Raw genomic sequence first — 6,928 nt, 5'->3', positions numbered from 1 at the left:
GAAGACTATTGTATCGTTAAAAATTATTTTTTTATTTTGTACAAACAAAATAAATATATTGAAAAATATAAAAACAATAAAAAATTATACTTCAGAAGTTAATTTAGTATCAAAAACGTAAAATATTTGAGTAGCCGAAGACATAGCCAAAGATTACAGCGCCACAGCACTGGCGAAAATTTAAATTTGTCGACTGGAATTCCTTCGGATAACCGACGTTTCGAATAACCGACCTTCGGATAAACGACGCTCTACTGTACTTGGTAAAACGAAATGACTAACATAAATTATATAAAAATTCTATTTCATATCCAGACATTTTTTTAATATTGAGAAAAAAATTAAAATTATAATTCTGTTAGTCATAAAATATTTAATAAGCTAGGTTTAATTACTTTCATGTTAAAACACTAGAATGAGAAAGTGGCAGAAATAATAAAATAATTTTGAAAAAAAAAGGCAGTCATTGCTACCCTATGGGATAAGATAAAGTTTTTCATTAAAAAGTTAGAAAATATTCTCAATTTATATTTAGTGTAAGAACCCAACAATTGCTGAGTAAACTAAACTACTGAAATGACCTTACCTTCTGCCTAACTAAGCAAGAACAATATAAAATTTAATTCAATAAATAAATCTAAAATACATCAAACTTTCTATCCAATATTTTACAAGCTGCTTTAATTATATACTCAGTCATACAATAGTGCACGTATCTACACGATAACGCTACAATTTCACGCAATCCGTTCAGTTTTATTTTCATTAATCTCAAAGATAGATAATGAGAGAGAAGACAAAATGTGAAAGCCACAGCGACAGGAGGCCCCCAATTAACTACATGCACACTTTTGATTCAAAACGGATGTCACGTTATTTCAATTCGAAAATTTTCTCTCCAAAGGAGTTAGATAGACGACCAACATGATTATTTAGTTAAAAGAAAAATATAATGTACAGGGACAAGACATTACTAATTTGAAGTGGAAACCATATATTTTAGAAACAATAAATTAAACATATATTAAGAAATTAAAGCTGAGCATCGCGCCGATATATTTAGAAACGAAAAAAAAAATTGTTGTAGAGCTAATCAATAACACTAACCGTAAACAAAGTAATTAAAAAGTCGATAATTCGTAATTGTGTCTAATATGCAATCTACATCTGAACGAAAGGGAATTAAAATCGATTGATGTGATGTAAATATTTTATGATGTGAGATGATCTCAGATAATAATGCTGCCTTACAAAAGGGTCACCTTACTCATTCGATAGAATATAAACGTAATCTTTCGGCGCACAAACAATACGGTTATGGATATAATGATAAACAATATAGCGGGATTCACTCTATCCTTAGATTGTGCAGCAGGCATTGGTACAGCCGCAGCAAAAAACGACGTATTCGATTTGACTAGAACTCGAACTTTCGCTGAACTTTTACGATATATTTTTTCAAATATAATTATTATTCACTGCACCTGTATGCCTAAATTTGAAGAAGATCGTGCGGCGAGCTTAACCATTGTTCAATCCAAAAATTTCTATGAACTACTTTAGATAAGTAGTCGGATAATGTGTCAATCGGAAAAAAAACTTTTTTTGAACTTTCCGGTTTACTTTACAAGATATTATAGATTTTATTAAACTTTATACATTTTTATATTTGACATAAATTTTAAAATTATAATCCAGGTTTTCAATCATAGATGGGAGTATTTGAGAAAATCATCATTCATTACTACACTTTATGATGATGAAACTGCCACAGATGTTGCCAATGTCGATGACATTTTATACTGCAATTCCATTATGCAAAGACCATCGATGGTATGATATCTAAATATAGAAAGGCTACATTGCTTTTAATAAGATAACATTATAATTCTCTACTATTCACTGACTGTACTTTTGATTTATTATACAGAAAAAAGCTTACAATTAATCTAAACTTGATTATTCCACTTTATTTAAATATATTTTTTTAAATACCCAATTAATGTTAAACATTATGTAGTAAAAATTGATTGTTTTTATATTACTTATTCCCTTCTATCGAACTGTATGGTGCAATCTTAAATAGCTTTAACAGTAGCTAAATTAATAAAACCACGGACACCAGCAACAAATTTTCTAATTGAAGTGTAATAATTTTTTTCAATTTTAAACAGTAAAGTGAACAGATGAAACGACTTGCGTGTGCTGGTAGTGACTGTCTGGACGTTTTGCAGGCTTGCATGACTGAATTTTTAATTAGAAAAATTTACTAATTATTGTTTACGAACTCTGAAATTTTATTCCGTATATTTTGCATATTAAATTATATATCGGTTTTATTTATATACCGTACATTTCTTAATGGTAAATATTCTTGAATTTCATTTTTTATAATATTATGCTATTTATATTATATACTTGTATCAGTATTGTGTACGTTATTGTGTACGTATTGCGTCATTAGGATTTATATTATTGTAATAGATGTCATTGCTAAAACTTTTATAAAACTTAAATACAAAAGACAATGCAAATTTAATTGTATTACTTTCTTGGCTGTGGTATATACATAACAAGGGTGAATTTTGGAATGGTGTCGAATTTGACCCTTCGAGTTTTTTGCAAATTTCTTCGTTTTGAGTCTTCTTAAACCCTAAAAAGCGAAATAACAAACAAATAAACAATTCTGTGGACACGAATCTATATGCATGTATAGGTGTACGTGTGACGACATTTATTTGGTTAATATCTCAAAACAAGATAAACACAAAGAAACTTTTCGCACGATAGCTTTAATTTAACCGAAATTGATGCTGTTAAATTTTAGCTGTGAAAGGTCAAGAGGGTACAGAGAGTGCGTAGTCACTTGTCATATCTCGCGAGTGGTCAGACTTAATTAATATTTTATTTGTTTTCAGCATTTACAGTGTTTTATAAAACTCATTTCTCTGATCAAAATTAAGTGTTTTGTTATTTTATAATAATTTATAATATATCAAAATTATAAAATAAAACATCATAAATTCCTAAAAAATACACAACTCGTTGTTAAAGTTTTGTTTAATTCTTTAAACAAAGAAAATAATCAATTTGTTAATCTTTTCTAAAAATTTTCGAACGGAATATAATTAATTTCGTCAAAAAAATTAACAATTTCAAAATTTATAGATTAATTAAATATATAATTTCATATATGTGTTTTTTGTATAACGTTAATCGATAGTCCGGTTGTCATAGAGAAAATCAATTTAGTACTCTGTTAAACTACAATACATTCAAATATATTTTAGTTAGTTGATGTTTTTTAAGTAGCATGTAAGTATTTTTTATTACATTTAATATAATAAATTATAATTTTAAATATATATACTTTTCGTAAAAGTTATAAAATCAGAAGTTTATTTAACTTACGCTAGGTAATTTGAGGGGCACAAATTATATGGCATCCTTTGAAAAACAGTTAATAGTTTTAGTGAAATTTATCTTCCTTCTACTTTTTGCATGTGTAACTCTTACGTATGGTATACAACACATATTATCTGTCTGCAAAAAAATTATTATATGCATAAGAATTATTTTTAATGGAGATTTGTGCGATAACGCATTTAGTTATCTTTTGAAAGGTTTTGCAATAAATCTTTTACAGCTACGCACAGTGTTATTATCAAACTAATTAGAACCCGGGACAGAATGGGATACTAACAAAGAAGTTAAAATTAATTTAACGGTAAAAGAAAAATAACAAAAATATTATATTATTTTTTTTTATTATATTTGGCACATAATTATTTAAATTAGATTTTAAAAAATCAGTAATATTGTATGAAAAATAAATAAATAAAAGAAAGCTTTTTTGCATCCCGTTCTGCCCCCCATTCGAGGCAGAATGGGTATAAGATTAGTGCTCAAATATTATAAAAAAATATTAGTTTTGTTGCTTAGAAAACTCCCAAACCAGCACGGAATCGTTATTGTCGCTGTCAAAAGCCACACAAGACATATAATCATTTTTTTGCATGCAATACATTAACACCAACCCTTAATCGACTGTGAGTAAGCTTCAGTGCAATAATGGCATGTCGTATCATCTTCTCATTTCGAGTAATCGTCTCCTTGTTCTTCTTTTTTACTAAACTTTATTTTTTTCTATAAATTTTTTTCTTAAAATTTTTACTAGACTTTAAATTTTCTATAAATTTTGCAAAGTGATAATTTGCAAAATTTATAGAAAATTTTGCAAATTATTACTTTGTTTATTTATGTTTTGTAATTGTTTATTTGAAACGGCGCATCACAGTATGGTTTGATTAATTAAATATCAAGAAAAATACATAACTGTTGTTAGTTTGTTATATTTTGATACAGAAATATTCTATACGATTCTTTAATTGGAAGTATGTTTTATACTGATTACTCATAGTTGCTTCACTGTTGGAGAGTGTAAAGCCTTAATTGCATATGCTTTATTTGATTTTTACAGTAGAGTATCCTATTCCTGATGTCATCTTGTGACATCAGGAATAGCATTGTATTGCAAAACCCTTTTTTACCCTATATAGCTATCTGAATGTAGCTACCAAAGGTGTTTGGTAATAATTTTAGTAAAAGTATTTTTCATTTTATAAATTAGAAAAAGTGCTAAGTTAAGCGTAAAAAAAGTTAAAAGTAAAATAAAATTTTATTTGCTTAAGAAAACAAATTAATATATGTTAAAATGATTTTGTGTGAATAAGAGAATTTGGCAATATAGGCAAACTTAAATCTGGGTTTAATTGGCTTAATCTTTCTTTTGTTTTTATATATGTAAAAATTGAAAAACACTTTACAGAAATCTATGGTAAATCGATAATCGATTAACGAACAATTCGGATAACGAACGAAGTCTTGGCACGGATTATGTTCGTTAACCGATCACCCACTATATATGCAAGTCTATGTCATATAATTTAGACAGATGTTTTTCTCTGCTTATTTTGTTTTTTCTATTCAAAGATACACATAAATACAACACAGGATAATCGGAAAGGGTTTTAGAGAAAGAAATTCAATCAAAAATCTAAGTAGTAAGCATATTGTTAGAGTTATCCAGAATACAACATGGTTAGTACTCCTGCTGTCAATCTGGAAGCATGTGGTAAATTACCTAGGACTTTTATGAGTAGTGTATCCTAATTATGTTTGGCATAGTTTTTTTTATTATTTAATCACAGCCCTCCTGTATCTTGATGCTCGAAGAATATTTCGATAATAATCTTTTAGTTTCAATGTAGAAAAGAGTCCAAAATAAGAAAACTCCTTGATAAAACCTTATAGGCAATTAAAATCTATTTATTTTTCGATTATTTTTTACATGTAGCATTGTTCTGTTGAATACCCAAATAAGTATATAAGGCTATAAGATTTCTTAAAACATACTTCACCATGAAATATCGTTCCAAAATATAATACAAAACAAAAAGCAAAAAATCAACGTTTAAATATTTGAATCTAAAGCAAAAATTATAAAATTTATATAAATTACAAATAACATTAAAACGTAAAATAAATAACTCAACAATATGCAAAAAATATATAGTAGAAATTAGGCAATTAGGATCTTCTAAGAAAATTATTTTGTACAATGTATTTCCATACAGTTGTTATGCTGTCCGCAACTCTTGAAATAATGCACTTATCTTTCAACCTGCATTTAAAAATTTCGATTTTTTTCCGTTCTGTGCTAATGTGGGAAAGTGTACAGATTTAATGATATTTGCTACTTTCCATTTTATTACTAAGCCTTCAGTCTACGCCATCTTGGAAAGTACAGTGGGTGATCGGTTAACGAACCTAATCCGTTCCAAGACTTTGTTCGTTATCCGAATTGTTCTTTAACCGATTATCGATTTACCATAGGTTTTTATGGGAATTTGATTAATTCGTTCCGGAGACTCCAAAAAATAAGAAGTATATACCTTTTTACTACGTTTATTTATATGTAATAGCAAAAATACATATATATGCAGTCTTGCATTTTTATTAGTCATGTTTTTTCTGTTTGTGGGGGTTAAAGAATCTGTCCAATGTCGATTGCTTTTCTCTTTTTTTTAGGATTTTTCGGAAGTAATGAATACTATTGCAATTGTAGAGATTCCCATCCCTATTAACCATATTCTGGTTTGGATGCCACTTGAGAATGATCGTTTTTCTGACATCCCTGGAGTTCTTCTCTCATCAGGTTAGTTTCATGTTCCATTAAGAGCTCTAAAATGCTCTTTATTTCCCAGATGTGATGTTCATTACTCCATTAGCAGCTTGAAACTTCTTGATATATTTTTCATTGCTAAGATTGTGTCTACTGTAAACCTGTTCAAGCCATACTGCCTAGCAACATCAGACATATTGTGCCTACTTTCTACCTTGGCTATTATTTCTTACTTGGTTTCTATGGTGATCATAGTTCTTGACACTCCTTTTTTTAGGCTGCACAGTCTCGCGAAGACTATAAAAAATTGTCATAAAGGTAAACAAAAGCTGGAATTACAAGGGAGAGTTTCAAAATTCAGAGGAATACTATCTGATTGGTATTGGGTTGAGCGTCGATGTTGACGTCTCCCACAGTCCGAAAGGTTTCGAATTCTTACCTGAAAACAAGGGAAATCAATTGATATTCGTTATTATTCGTCGTTTTTTTATGTTTGTTCAGTAAAGTGTTCTTTATTCGAACAAGTGTTCGTTGTCCGATCATAAAAATTTTTCGCGAAAGTGTTCGTTATCCGATTTGTTTGCAATCCGAACTGTTCCTTAACCGATCACCCACTGTACTGTGTTATTAGTTTTCTTTCTTACATTATATTGATGTTATTTAATTTAAGTGTAATTCTCAAGTAATTTGTAGTGAAACCGATGTATTTCTCGTTTATCCTGAACTGCATGTTTTCATATGGTA

Source organism: Centruroides sculpturatus, unplaced genomic scaffold (assembly GCF_000671375.1).
Source record: "Centruroides sculpturatus isolate CEXI.00-Female unplaced genomic scaffold, Cexi_2.0 scaffold378, whole genome shotgun sequence".
Taxonomy (NCBI): Eukaryota; Metazoa; Arthropoda; class Arachnida; order Scorpiones; family Buthidae; genus Centruroides; species Centruroides sculpturatus.
Note: the sequence above shows the minus strand (reverse complement) of the source record.